Source organism: Ornithorhynchus anatinus, chromosome 2 (assembly GCF_004115215.2).
Source record: "Ornithorhynchus anatinus isolate Pmale09 chromosome 2, mOrnAna1.pri.v4, whole genome shotgun sequence".
Taxonomy (NCBI): Eukaryota; Metazoa; Chordata; class Mammalia; order Monotremata; family Ornithorhynchidae; genus Ornithorhynchus; species Ornithorhynchus anatinus.
The window spans coordinates 52,559,283-52,575,262 of record NC_041729.1 but is presented as its reverse complement, the minus strand read 5'-3'; the positions used below and the strand labels follow the sequence as shown (position 1 = coordinate 52,575,262).

Here is a 15,980-nt window from a genome sequence, read left to right as displayed (position 1 = left end):
GAGAAGCAGTGTGGCTCAGTGGAAAGAGCCCAGGCTTGGGAGTCAGAAGTCATGGGTTTGAATCCTGATTCTGCCACTTGTCAGCTGTGTGACTGTGGGCAAGTCACTTCACTTCTCTGGGCCTCAGTTACCTTATCTGCAAAATGGGGATTAAGACTGTGAGCCTCACGTGGAACAACCTGATTACACTGTATTTACCCCAGTGCTTAAAACAGTGCTCTGCACAAAGTAAGCGCTTAACAAATACCAACATTATTGTTATTATTATTAAAACAAGAATAACTATTTAATTACTGCCTAGTGAGAAGAGGATTCCTCAGGATTCCTCGTCAAGTAAAACTGCCACTTCTGTCCCAGCGTCCTAAAGATTGAATAGGTGAGCTTAAGAGAGATGAACAGTGTGAGCTGGAGTGTTGTGGGAAGAGGAAGGAGAGGGCTGAGAAGTGGAGAGAGTACTTGAAAGACAATGATCAAAAGTTTCTATTTGATTTGGAGAGGACTGGATAACCTTTGAAGGCTTTGAAAGAGAAAAGTACAGAACAGTGTTCTAGGAAATTGATGTGGGCAAAAGAGTGAAGGAGAGATTGGAGTCAGGGAGATCAGTGAGGAGGCTGTTGGAATTGCCAAAGCTGGAATAATTCTATTTATTTATATTCCTTCCTGTTTACTTGTTTTGATGTCTGTCTCCCCCCTTCTAGAATATAAACCCGGTATGAGCAGGGATTGTCTCTATTGCTGAATTGTACTCTCCAAGCACTTAGTACGGTGTTCTGCAAACAGAAAGCGCTCAATAACTACAATTGAATGAATGAATGAATGAATGAATATGACAAGATCTTGGACCAGTTTGATCAATGTTTGAATGGAAAAGAAAGGGCAGATCCTGGAAGTGTGGAGGAAAAGCCCACAGGATTTTGTAATGGACTCAGTCAATGACATTTGAGTGCTTACTGTGTGCAGAGCACTGTACTAAGTACTTGGGAGAGTACAGTGTGATAGATCTGATAGATACGTTCCCTGCCCACATAAAGCCTGCAGTCTAGAGGGAGAGACAGACATTAAAAAAAAAATTACCGACATGTACAAAAGTGCTGTGAGGCTGAGGGTAGGGTAGAATAAAGGGTACAAATACAGGTTGTGCCCTTTGCCACAAACACCCTCACAAGTATGAGGGAGCATTTGCTTCAGGGACCAATGGTTGGTGCAGTGCCATGGCTCAATCAATCAATTAGTCACTCAGTGGTATCTATTGAGCGCTCACCATATGCCGAGCACTGTACTAAGTGCTTGGGAGGGAAGGTACAATAAGTGCTTGGCACGTAGTAAGTGCGTAACAAGTACCATTATTATTACAATATAATGTAGTTGTATCCACCCCAACTTGCATCCACTCCCATGCTTAATTTAGTACAGTGTTTGGCACATAGTAAGTGCTTAAGAAATATTATTAATATTAAATAATAAACACCATTGTTAGAGTTGGTAGACACATTCATTCAATCATACTGCGATTGAATGAACCTACGCCCAGGAGTATAGGACCTTCTGGTTTTCAAGGCCCCCCTCTCCCTTCTTCCGTCATGCCACCTCCACACCTCCATTGACAAACTCCCCTCACCCACCATCATCAATTTATGTCTTTTTGCTTCTTCATTAGAGTGTTCATTTATTCAGTTGTATTTATTGAGCGCTGACTGTGTACAGAGCACTGTATTAAGCCCTTGGAAAAGTACACTATAACAATAGACACATTCCCTGGCCACAATAAACTGCTCCTTGAGGGCAGAGACTGTGTCATTTACTTCTGTATGTCCTTCCCGCACATAGTTCAGTTTCCGCCTGCACATAATAGATACTTAATAGCTACCAATGATGATTTATTGGTTATGGTCAAAAAGGGGACCCATAGAAGCAGCATGACGTAGTGGATAGAGTACGGGCCTGGTGGTCAAGAAGGTCATGGGTTCTAACCCCAGCTCTGCCAATTGCTGTGTGACCTTGGCCTCAGTTACCTCCTCTGGAAAATGGAGATTGAGATTGTGAGCCCCAAATGGGACAGGGACTGTGTCCAACACAAATTGTTTGTATCCACCTCAGGGCTTAGTACAGTGACTGGCACATAGTAAGCACTTAACAGATACCATCATTATTATCATTATTCAGAGCTGGGCTTGGATTATCCCAGTTTAGAATCAAACAACTGGTAAGGGAAGGCATGCCTATGGCTTTTTTTCGAAACTCAAACAAATACAGCCTTTTTCCACTGTTTTTTTTTTCACTTGTCATTCTTTTGTAAAATCCAATAAATTCCCAGGAAAAGTACTAAATTAAAAATGAAGGGCCCTTCTCATTTTTGAGAAGTAGTGAGGCTTAGTGGAAAGAGCCTGGCCTTGGGAGTCAGAGGTCATGAGTTCTAATCCCGGCTCTGCCGCTTGTCAGCTGTGTGACTTTGGGCAAGTCACTTAACTTCCCAGTGCCTCAGTTACCTCATCTGTAAAATGGGCATTAAAATTGTGAGCCCCACCTGGGACAACCTGATCTCCTTATATCCCCCCAGCACTTAGAACGGTGCTATGCACACAGTAAGCACTTAACAAATACCACCATTATTATTATTATACAGGACAGAAATACCTTCACCCACATAACTTTTTTTTATTAGGTCAACAGTTTTATTCCTAAAACCAAAGTACATTTTCCTGTTGGCATCATCTTTATTTAAAAAAAAAATCTTACCCCCAAATTGGATTTTGGTAGTTTGTGGTGTGTGTATATAAAAACACACACAAACATGCACACACAAACTACTTATACACACACACACACACACACACGCTCACGTGTGTGTATATATATAAATAAAACCTTAATTTATACTACTGACGGTAGAGATGAGACTGTGTAGAAGAAGTCTGAGATTGAGGGTGCGACCTAGTTTTAGCCGGACTCCTCCAAATCAATGGCCTTGCCCAGACTAGACCATGTATAGCTCTAGCAATAACTTGGATTGCTACCCCAAACACACATTACCATAAAACCTAATTAATAGCTCTTGTAAGTGGAAGTTACAGTATATTAAGTTTTATTCAGATGGCTTGTCTGATTTCTTTTAAACACCTTCTAGTTTTATTTAGATAGTGAATACATGTTTATGTTCATGGTCTGTTTAGCAGAGGGCATGCCTTAAATTGGTGACATTGTCATACCTGTCTCGCTGGTATCGATGGCCCAAAGGGTAGGTGCCAGTGAATTTTTTCCCAATAAGCTTATCCTGCGCTTGAGGAGTCTTCAAAAATTATGAAAGGGAATTCTCTTGGTGCTGATATCGTTGAGTGCAGAGAGTGGGTGCATTGGCCACTCTTCAATTTGAAAGTAGGTTGTCTTTAGTGGTGTAGTGGATAGAGCATGGGGCTGTCAGAAAGTCATGGGTTCTAATTCTGACCCCACCAGTTGTCTGCTGTGTGACCTTGAGCAAGTCACTTCACTTCCCTATGTCTCAGTTACCTCATCTGTAAAATGGCGATCGAGGATCTGGGACAGGGACTGTGTCCCTCCCAATTTGCTTGTATCCAAACCCAGCACTTAGTACAATCCCTGCACAAAGTAAGCGCTTAACAAGTACCATTATTTTTATTGTTGTTGAGGCGGCCCATACACAGTCCTGGCAAAAAAATTAAAGCTGCTTCTCTGCTTTGAATTAATGGGGTGCTTACTGTGTGCGGAACGCTGTACTAAGGGCTGGGGTAGATACATGAGAATTCCAGGTAGGAGGGAGGACATGAGCAAGGAATCACTTGAATTTTTAAGGTATTTAAGTGCTTATTATGTATAAAAGCAGTGTTTTAATTGCTGGGGCAGATATAAGTTAAATAAGGTCGGACATAATCCCCGTCGCACATTGGGCTTGTAATCTAAACAGGAAGGAGAACAGGTAGTGAAACTCCACTGTGCAGTTGAGGCAACTGAGGCACAGAGAAGGTAAGTAGTTTGCCCCCAAACACACAGTTAACAGGTGTCAGAGCCGGGATTAGAACCCACATTACACAGCAAGAATAGGACTTCCGACTCCATGTCCAAGGCCTATGCTCTTTTCACTAAGCGATACTGCTTAACAAATGCTTAGTACGATGCCCTGCACATAGTAGGTGCTCAGTAAATACCATTGATTGAAGTAATCCCTTCCCTATCCAAGAGGTGCTTAGATTCCAGTGGGTGAAACTGACATAATATTTACAAATAGGGTATTCAAAATAATTGAATGTACAATTGAATAAACAGATACAAAAGTGCTGGGGGTGGGTATAAGTGCTAGAGATAGATGGCTGATGGGTTTGTATTTGGGCTGCTTGGGAATTAATCAGGGAAGGTTTTTTACAGGTATACCAGAAGAAAGAAGTATGAAGCCGACATTCTTTTGAACATCACCCTCATGTAATTTGTTTTTCACTCGGGGCATGTAGGTCGGTGGCTATATTACAGACTCCATATGTTGTGATTTTTTTAAGGCTCTTACAAAAGAACGACCTAATTCCTGCCCTGAAGAGGATTCCCTCTAAAAGAGACTCTTTTGAGAGCGGTTTTTGTTTTCATCTTTGCCTCAAGAAAGAATTTTGATCCAATGATGTAATTGCTGATTTAATTGGGCTGAACTAACAGGGTGGTAGTTGGCTTACCCTGACCTTTAAAAACCAACCCTTCTTTAGAACCTACCGATATTACATTTGTTTAAGGCCCACTTTTAACGTTTTCACTACTGTATATTGTAGATGTAATTCAATACGGTTTGTTAGGTAAACACCGTTCAGATACTTTTTTTTTTCCTCAGTGTTGCTGTTGAATGTCTGACAAGATAGGGCATGAGTTGGCCTCGAGACAAATACCGGGCAATGCTCTATTTGTCAAAACAGCAAGCGACTAGATTAAAAACTGTGTCCACACCTGAGTGGAATTAAAATAAGTAAAGCTGAAACAACTCTCTTCTATCCAGAGTTCTCACCCATATTTCACATAGAAGCAGTTCAGTGAACGTTCAAAATAAACCTGCTTATTTGGGAGAGATTTCTACTTGCTTTCCCCCCACCTTCTGACTATAAATTAGTTTTTCATAGTGCATAAATATGTATATTGATGAGTTTTAGTACACAAGCTTCTTCCTCAGAGCTTTTACTGCTGCGGCTTGGAGGAAATGCCAGGACTGCTGGCAAGTACAGTAGGGCCGGTGAGTCGTTAAAGGTTTCAATTTTCAATTGAAAGATTTGTGAGCTGAGCTGTGCGGCAAATTAATTCACCCCTAAATTTATATTGAGGCGAGATTTTACGTAGTCGGGTGGTGTCCTGGTCTTCGGCGGGGTGAGGGGAGAGCTTGAAAACATGTATCTTGAGGTGACGCTTATTGGAAGTAGAAGCATAGTTGTGATGAATTGAAGTGAATCAAGCATTAATATAAAGTTGGGTGAGTGGAATATTTATGCACCGATGAGAAGGTTGAGACTTTCTTTGCCTGAGTTTTTGCTTTTCAGAAGGGAAGGAGATGTGCTGTCTGTTTTTTGGGGTTTTTTTTCTAGATGGGATGGGTTGTTTTTTTCAATTATTATTATTATTAAATGCACAAGGAGCCTACAGCAGCATGATCTTTCACTTCTTTCCCCAGGAGGGCTGTGAGGCCGGGCTGATGATCCAGAGTTTGAACTTGAGGCCTCTGGTATTCAAGCACATTGACCCTGATGCTAAGCTTTCCGAATAGTCCCTGCTGTTTGTGAAGAGTTTCATAGTATAATTTGCAACATTCCAGGAGTTTTTCTGCTCTTATAATTCAGGTCAATTAATGGAGTTAAAACATTAAGATTAACCACTTTTGTAGAAATTAGGTTAAAGAAGTCATCCTCCAGCTGTTCCTTGAGTCGACTGTTTCTAATTAACACCAGGCCATTGCAGATTGTCTTTTCCTCTTATCAGTTTATCGCCCAGGTGTGGAACTAGGGTACCCATAAAAGAATCAAAGCCATCACTTGTACTAAGCAGCAGCATAGTCCAGTGGAAAGACATGAGGCTGGGAGTCAGAAGATGTGGTTTCTGATTCTGGCTCTGCCACAAGTCTGCTGCATGGCCATGAGCAAGTCACTTCACTTCTCTGGGCCTCAGTTACCTCATCTGTAAAATGGGGATTAAGACTGTTGAGCCCCCTGTGTCCATCCTGATTACCTTGTATCTACCCCAGAGCTTAGAATAGTTCTTGGTATGTAGTAAGCTCTTAAAAAAAACCACTTGGTATTAATAACATTGTTAATGAATGACTTTAATGTTCAGAATAAGGTCATAGTAAGGTCCAGCTGCCTGGCCAAAGAAAGGCCACTAAGCAGCAAATGTGCAATCAAAGCACCTGGATTCAAGCAAACCTTATGCTAGCCAGGGCTCATAAGGCTGGATTTACATTGAGGATGGACGGTGACCAAACACTGGTCTAGTCCCTGGAGGGGACCACAAGTTAGGAAATGTCACAGATCCCATAGGACCCAAGCGCCTACATTCGGGTCAGATTGGCACAAAGAGTTCTTAATCCCTCCTACAGTTTCTGATTGCAAGCCGGTCAAATTAGTTTGGGTCTTCACAAAGCTAGATGTAGCTTACTTGCTTCTGGAGGTAACCCATGGACTTGTGGTGTTTAAAAACCCATGGGATGACTTTCCAGGTTCTGTGATCCCTCAGTTAAAGTACATTCCCGTCCACTTCCAGTTTGGTTCCAAGCACCAGCCACTCAGGAGAACTTGGACCAGTGCACTATGACCAGTGCTGGGCTGGGTCTTGGATTTCAGTGAATCAATGGGATATATAATAATTGTAATAATTATTCTACTTGTTTTGCGCTATGTGCCATGTACTGTTCTAAGCACTAGAGTAGATGCAAGGTAATCGGGTCGGACACAGTCCCTGCCCCACATGGGGCTCACAGTCTCAATCTCCATTCCACAGTGAGGCACCTGAGGCCCAGAGAAGTGAAGTGACTTGCCCAAGGTCATGCAGCAGACAAGTAGTAGAGCCGGGATTAGAACCCATGACCTTCTGGCTCCCAGACCTTCTAAGTCTTCTAAGACTTCAGTCTTAGTCCCCATTTTTGAGATGAGAGAACTGAGGCTCAGAGAATTAAAGTGACTTGTTTATGGTCACACAGCAGTCCAGTGACAGATTCAGAATTAGAACCCAGGACCTTCTGACTCCCAGGCCCTGGACTATCCACTAGGACATGTTGCTTCATGTAGTGCTGTCTTGGTTCGAGCCAATGTACTAAGCACTTCAAGGAGTACAGTAGAGTAAGTGGACTCTACCTCTGCCGTCAAGATGTTTACCCTCTAGTGAGAGATACAAACATGGCAATAAATTACAAATAAGGGAGTCAGCTGAGTATAAGGAGATATACATAAGTACCGAGGGTTGGGCTGAGGTTTCTAGGGAAGGCTTTCTAGTTGAAGGCTTTAGGGATTTTGCAAGGGGAGTGGTTGGGGAAATGCCAAAATAATTATGGTACTTGTTCAGCACTATGTGCCAAGCACTGATCTAGGCACTGGGGTAGGTACAAGTTAATCAGACTGGACGTAGTCCCTGTCCCACGTGGGGCTCCCTCTTAATCCTCATTTTACAGGTTAGGTAACGGAGGCCCAGAGAAGTTAAGTGACTTGCCCAAGGTCACACAGCAGACAAGTGGCTGAGCTGGGATTAGAACCCAGGCCCTTCTGACTCCCAGGCCTGTGCTCTACCACTGAACCATGCTGCTTTTCAAAAGGAAAATGGGAAGTGGTATGAGATTCAGCATCTAGTAATCCATCTTGGCAGGTAGCTATTAAAAATAGGGTGGGTAATTTTGTGCAGTGTTGCCCATGAGAGACATAAGACATGATGGTGAGCCCTTCGAAGAACAAAGTCCATAAGCAGTACCTACCAGTATGCTCTTTCCCGGTGCTTAGTACTGTGCTCTGCCCTCATCAAACACTTAATAACTATGATTACTACTACTATGGTATAACATTCACCAAAAAGTTCTGTATGAGCAGCTGCAACGACAACACAAACTTGGGCCTGTACATGTAGTTATAAGGATAAAGCAGTGTCACAGTCCTACCTATTTATTGAGCACCTATTATGTGAACTCTTTTTGGCCCTTGGGAAACACATTTAAGGTGTAATCCTTGCCTTCATAGAGCTAGGAATAGAACATTTCAAAAGTAAGTCCTTGCTGCTGTGCTCGTAAAAATAGGTTATACTCTTTGCAGTGTTATCTAATTAATAATAATATTAAAAATGGTATTTAAGTACTTTGTGCCCAGCAGTCCATCATATTTATTGAGCTCTTACTGTGTGCTAAGCGCTTTGGAGGGAACATTATAACAGACCCATTCCCTGCCCACAATGAACTAAGCACTGGACTAAATACAGGATAATCAGAGCGGATAATCAGAGCTCAACTGGGGCTCACCATCTTAGGTAGGAGGGAGAAGAGGCATTGAATCCCAGTTGTACAATTAAGGAAACTGAGGCACAGAGATGGTAAGTGACTTGACCAGGGTTACCCAGCAGACAACTAGCAGAATCAGGTTTAGAACCGAGGTCCTCTTGATCCCCAGGCCTCTTTCCACCAGACCACGCCACTTCCCCTGTCATCTATTACGGTGTAGCTGGTGCAAAGATATTTCAGTCTCTAAAGTGAATTGAACAAGCTACCAGTGCCAGGGATATACTCAGTTCAGTTTTTGGCCAGAATATTGTTAGTGAATTTTGGAGCATTCAGTCAGCAGTGCAGGTCTAGTAACAGCACCACCACTGTTCTGGAAGAAGCGACGGTTTGTGCACACGTGGCATAAAATTCCGTGAGTACTTCGCAGTGAACTGTCATTTTCCTGGAATTTTTCAAGAAAGCCACTCCTGTGTGTAGCAGCACTAGATGTATAGGGAGTTTGGTAATACAGGCATTATTGGAGAATCAGTCAACTACATTTACTGAGCGCTTTCTGAATGTGCAGAGCACTGTACTAAGTGCTGGGTAGAGCGCAATATAACAGTTGGTAGACACATTCCCTGTCAACAGTAGACTTACAGTCCGGAAGGAAAGACAGACATTAATATAAATATATTGGGAAAATGCTATTATAGTAATCATTGATTCTTTGGGAATTAGTGAGTTGAGAAGGTCGGTGGTCTGAATATACCACTATGGTTGATTTTTTTTTGATACAGATTCATTTTATTTTTATGTCCACCCCTAACAGAATGATTTACCCCATAGCCACTCAGTGTTATTTTACTGTATTAGATGCTGTAAAATTGCAGAAACACCAAGTCCTGAATAGGAATGTCAGGCTGCAGCACTCAGGCGGAAAAGCCCCTTACACAAAGTCACAAACATCTACAGAAACTTTCCTTCCTACGCCAAATTTACTTATGTCAATTTATGGATTCTGTTATGGCAGAACAGCCTCTTGGGGGAAGAATGCACCTTCTAGACTGTAAGCTCATTTTGGGCAGGGAACGTGACTGCTAATTCTGGTGTATTATACTCTCCCTAGCACTTGATTGATTGATTGAGGTAATGAAAATATGTATTAGGCAGAATGGGAAATATTTATCAAAATTACAACTTGGAGCGAAGAACTCTACCCTGAACGGTGAGGGGAATTCCAAAACAAGAATAAGATATGGGTCCTGTTCTTGAAAGTTTTCATTCATTTATTCATTGTCATATTTATTGAGAACTAACAGGGTGCAGAGCACTGTCAGAAGTGCTTGGCAAAGTACTATACAGCAATAAAGAAAGACAGTCCCTGCCCACAATGAGCTCACAGTCTAAAGTGGGGGAAACAGACATCAATACAAGTAAACAGACATCAATATAAATAAATTAAATTACAGATGTGGACATAAGTGCTGTGGGGAGGGGAGGTGGGGGAAGAGCTAAGGGAGCAAGTCAGGTTGACTCAGAAGGGAGAGGGAGATGAGGAAAAATGGTTTTAGAGTCTTTACCAGGGATAGAAAAATGTAACAGGTTGTAAATCCAAGTCAGATCTCCCTTTTCTGTTTGTAAGTCTCCCAGCATCCAGGACAAGATTGTATACATAGAGGCTAGTAAAAAGGATCGAGTCAAACTAAAATGCCACTATTTGTTACAGTCTGAACCAGTGCATAGGAAAGTTGGAATCCTGGCCTTGTGTCTGTGCACAGAGTTGATTACTTGATTCTCGCTACTGACCTCTTGCCCTTGAACGTCCGCTCTGGCCTGGAATTCTCTCCCCCTCCCTACCTTCAGAGCCTTAGTAAAATCACATCTCCTTCAAGAGGCCTTCCCCGACTAAGCTTTCATTTCTCCTTCCCCCCTCCCTTCTGCATCTCCTATGTACTTGAATCTGTACCCCTAACCACTTGCTATTCATCCCACCCTCACCTTTTCAGCACTCATGTACATATATCCCTAATTTATTTTAATATCTGTCTCCCCCTGTAGACTAAGCTTGTTGCGGGCAGGGAACACGTCTACCAACTCTGTTGTACTTTTCCAAGTGCTTAGGTCAGTGCGCTGCAATCAGTAAGCGTTGAGTAATTACAATCTATTGATTGATTAATTCTACAGCATTGAGCACTTACTCTGTACAGAGCACTGTTCTAGACTGGGGAAGATCTTAGAGATACAGTCTCTAACCCACAAGGGGGCTTGCAGTCTGTGAATGTGGGAACTAAAGGCAATGGGTGCGTAAGGGAAAATAACAATAGAAATAAAACACGTAAAACAAGAACAATAAAGCAATTTGACCTTAGTTGGCTCATTTGCCAATAACTTTTTGGGGCACATTACTGGAAAAGGTATTTTTGGATTCTTCAGTGCTCCAGGTGTCTTGTTCAGAGTCCAACAGCAGTAGCCTTCCTAGCATTTTCCACATGGCAGGATACTGTGGTTGGTGTTCATTCATTCAATGGAAATTATCTAACGCTTACTTTGTGCAAAGCACTTTACATAGGTGTTACGTGTTGCGGCGGGAGTTACATCTAGTGTGGCTCTAGATGAGTTCACGTGTTGCTACTGGTTTTTTGTTATTTTTTTGGCCTAGCACAGTATTCCCTGGGTGACTGGTAGGTTGGGACAAAGAAAATCAGTTGTATTTTACTGACAAGAATGATGTTGTCTAGTAAATGATTTTACTGGATAATATATAGATGGTAGCAATATTGCCTTACTGGGCTGACTTGAGGACTTTATCAAGGCCTCATATTTCATTTTTGGCTCTGGCCCTGACTTTAAATTAACCACCCAAGGCATTTTATCATTTCTGAGAGTTTAACTTTTCTCTAAGACAAAGGCAACATTTCATAAGAGTGTTGCAACAAGAAGAGAAAAACCTCTCTTTCCAGAGAAGAAGGCCCCCATGGTAAGTGATTACTGTCTTTAACAAAACCTGTAGTGAAGCCAATATCCTTTCATGTGCTTATCAACATTTCCGCCTGCTCAGTGGTTTTCCATGTTTTTTCCAAATGGAAACTCTCAAGGAGGGTGCCCATCCACCTTTGCATCAGACAAAAACTTCTCACCATTGGCTTTAATGCACTTAATCTCCTTGCCCCCTTCTACCTCCCAATTTGCTTGTGTCCACCCCAGCTCTTAGTATAGTGCGTGGCACATAGTAAACACTTTCATTCATTCAATAGTATTTATTGAGCGCTTACTATGTGCAGAGCACTGTACTAAGCGCTTGGGATGAACAAGTCGGCAACAGATAGAGACAGTCCCTGCCGTTTGAAGGGCTTACAGTCTAATCGGGGGAGACAGACAGACAAGAACAATGGCACTAAACAGCGTCAAGGGGAAGAACATCTCGTAAAAACAATGGCAACTAAATAGAATCGAGGCGATGTACAATTCATTAACATTAATTCTGCCAGAGTATCACTGCAGCGAAGTCACCCTAGGCTTTGAAAGAGCTTTCCTCGCTGGAAGCCACCCCACTGATTAGTGGAGCGCCCAGAGATCATTAGGCTGTGAGCAACTTGTGTAGGGTAACACTTAACAAATACCATCATTATTATTACCTCACCTTGCTACTCTACTACTACAACCCAGCCCGCACACTTTGTTCCTCTAATGCTAACCTTCTCACTGTACCTCGATCTCATCTGTCTCGCCACCCACCTCTCATGCACATCCTGCCTCTGGCCTGATAGCCCTCCCTGCTCCTATCACACAGATAATTGCTCTCGCCCACTTCAAAGCCTATCTCCTCCAAGAAGCCTCGCCTGACCAAGCCCTCCTATTCTCTTTCCCACTCCCTCTGTGTCGCCGTGATTTACTCCATTCATCTGCCCTCCCGTCCCCGCAGTACATATGTATATATCTGTATCTGTTATTTATATTAATGTCTGTCTCCACCTCTAGATTGTGAGCTCATTGTGGGCAGGGAATGTGTCTGTGGTTATAATGTACTCTCCCAAGCGCTTAGTACGGTGCTTTGCACGCAGTAAGCGCTCAATAAATGCCATTGAGTGAATGAGTGAATGAACAAAAGCCAGAAAGACACGTCAGAGGTCGGGGTTCTTCCGGAGAAGCGTACCAAGTTTACATTCAAGAGCTAGTTTCACAGTTACATGATTTTCTCAGTAATTGCTGTCAGCCAAGGTATAATAGTGGTTTCAGCATTCTTCTGGGGTTTAGAGCCATTTGATAGTTCCCTAAGCACATCATTAAATTAGAGTCATAGAAGATAATGGACTAAGAATACGACAGCAAGCCTAGTTACAGCAAACTTCAAGGAGCCAAAACCGAGGCTACTTGAACTAAGGGTCCTTGAAGCCAGGGTAATAAAATAGCCCTTTTTTGTCTTTCCTTTCCCTCTCCTTGTTGCACTGCGGTTCCACATCTCCTTTCACTCCGTTTCTGGCGTCCCTCTGTTTCAACCTCCAGGCCCACAATGACCTTCTTCCTTGCTCTGTTTCCTGTTCTACTCCAGCTTTCTTTCCTATTCCATCTCTGTTAGAGACAAGTTGATTCTATGAGAAAGGAAAGTGTAACCAAAGTAAAAATACTACGAGGCATCTGCTGGGACATGTTGATATGTGCTGTATTGTCCAGGTTGATGACTTAGGTGTAAACGTTTAAACCAGTTGTACAGTATGGAATAATGGGGAAAGGTTTTCCTGTTAAGACAGGGAAAGGTTTTCCTGTTAAGCCAAAGTAACAAGTAAATAGACAAGAGAATGTATCGGTCTAGGTTTTTGTCGTCAGGGTATTTGAAGTGTGTTACAAACTTAACACATTGCCAATTAATTCCATTTTAAAATTTTAAGTAATTATCAATGAAATATGTTTTAAGGTATTTATTAAATGCTTATACGCGAAGCTCTGTGCTAAAGTTTGGGTTAGAGACATAGTAATCATATCAAATGCAGTTTCTACAGGGTTTGTAGTCTGAGAGAGGGAGAGCAGGTATCACCATCTCTATTTTCCAGAAGAAAAGAAGAAAATTTTGAGACGCACCATGGCCTAGTGGAAAGAGCCCAAGCTTGGGAATCAGAGGTCATGGGTTCTAATCCCGGCTCTGCCACTTATCATTCATTCAGTAGCATTTATTGAGCGCTTACTATGTGCAGAACACTGTACTAAACACTGTACAATCCCTGCCCAGTGACGGGCTCACAGTCTAAATGGGGAAGACAGACAGCAGATCAAAACAGAACGAAACAAAAACAAGACAACATTATGATAATAAATAGAATCAAGGGGATGTATACCTCATTAACAAAATAAATAGGGTAATAAATAATATATACAAATGAGCACAGTGCTGAGGGGAGGGGAAGGGGGGAGGAGGAGGAGCAGAGGATGGAGTGGGGAGGGGGAGCTGAGGGGAGATGAAGGGGGAAGGGGGAGGAGCAGAGGGTGGAGGGGGAGCAAAGAGAAAAGACAGCTCAGTCTCGGAAGGCCTCTTGGAGGAGATGAGTTCTCAGTAGGGCTTTGAAGAGGGGAAGAGAGTTAGTTTGGTGGAGGTGAGGAGGGAGGGCATTCCAGGACAGCAGGAGGATGGGGGCCAGGGGTCGACGGCAGGGCAGGCGTGAATGGGGGACGGTGAGGAGGTGAGCGGTAGAGGAGTGGATTGTGCGGGGTGGGCAGTAGAAAGAAGGGAGGTGAGGTAGGAGGGGGCAAGGTGATGGAGAGCCTTGAAGCCCAGAGAGAGAAGTTTTTGTTTTGTGCAGAAGTTGATAGGCAGCCACTGGAGGTTTTTAAGGAGGGAAGTGACATGCCCAGAGCATTTCTGTAGGAAGATGATCCAGGCAGCAGAATGAAGAATAGACTGGAGTGGGGAGAGACAGGAGGAAGGGAGATCAGAGAGAAGGCTGACACAATAATCCAGTCGGGATATTATGAGAGCTTGTACCAGCACGATAGCCATGAGTATCATTCGCACATTTTATTATTCATTTTTGTATTGTTCATTTTATCAGCTGTGTGACTTTGGAGAAGTCACTTAACTTTTCTGTTCTTCAGTTCCCTCATCTGGAGAATGGGGATTAAGACTGTGAGTCCCACATGGGACAACCTGATTACCTTATATCTACCCTAGCACTTAGAATAGTACTTGGAGCATAGTAAGCACTTAATAAGTACCATTATTATTAGTAGTAGTATTAGTATTTTTAAGAAGAGGAATCTGAGGCAAAGGGGTTTTGCTCAGGGAAACTTAACACACTAGTGCAGTGTTGGCCTTAGAAACCTAGGTTGTAAAACTCTCAGTCCCATCCCTTGGTCTTTCCATTAGGCCATGCTGCTGGAACCAGTAAGTCCCTAAACTCCTTAAACAGAGATTTCACTCTAATTTGGAAATTTATTTATGGATATATTGGACACAGAATTATCTCTTTTTTTTTTGTAATACAGTATGAAAAGTAAAAACATGCATACATTTTTGGAAATATATTAAGTTTTTCTTCTGGAACTTAAAAAGGATGCCATTAAGGCATTAATTATAGTTAATGGCTTTCCCCAAAGTAATCAGGTTACTACTCCCTTGTCACTGGTGAGCTCAAGCCCATTTAATTATAATCCAAGTGGGATACTCACTGCTAGGTGAAACACTCATTACTATGAGTAACTGCATTTGTTTTAACTGGAGGGTTCTTCCCATGCTAATAGCTCTATTTATAGGAGAGATTCTTCCCATGCTAATAGCTACATTTATAGGAGAGATGGTGACACACTTCCCCTTGGGTACTACTTAATAATTCTCCTGTAATTGCAGGTTAGTGAAGCCAATCTAATCAAATACTCTTTAAGAGATTGGATTGGTTTATGAATTGAAAAACAGCATGGTGTAGTGGTTAGAGCACAGGGTTGGGAGTCAGAAGGTCATGGGTTCTAATCCCAGCTCTGCCATTTGTCTGCTGTGTAACCTTGGGCAAGTCACTTCACCTCTCTGTGCCTGAGTTACCTCATCTATAAAATGGGGATTGAGAGTGTGAGCCTGATGTGGGACATGGACTGTGTCCATCCTGATTTGCTTTTATCCACTTAGTACAGTACCATAATTATTATTATTATGATTGTTATAGATAATGTAACCACAGCTGAAAAGGAGCAGACCTGTACAATATCTTGTTAGCGAGGTAAAACTCTTTGGAAAACATCATTGTAACAAAGTGACTTCATTTTAATATATTATTTTCCAAATAAAAGAGAAGATAAGTTGCTTTGAGAAGAATGATTTTTAAATGCGCATTTTGGTAGTTTTAAGGATCATCCTTTAAAAAAAAACCTAAATTCTATTTCATTGCAATACTCTTTTCCACTAGAGATAATTTTGCTTTATGCTCTTGAATGCTTGTTTATTGTATATGTATGTTTTAAAAGAGCATCAGCTTTGCAATCAGTTTTTAAACTTGTCTAGATGCACGTGTAGATGAGATTGTGAGCCCCATGTGGTACAGGGACAGTGTCTGACCCGATTTGCTGGTATCCA

General features: G+C 42.2%; 1 protein-coding gene across 4 annotated transcripts in view; it reads left to right on the top strand.

Annotated features, from left to right (window-relative positions):
• The window catches only part of PARN (poly(A)-specific ribonuclease), a 173,824-nt gene that overhangs the window by 42,418 nt on the left and 115,426 nt on the right, over positions 1-15,980 (top strand). The gene's annotated exons all lie outside the window — the stretch shown is intronic.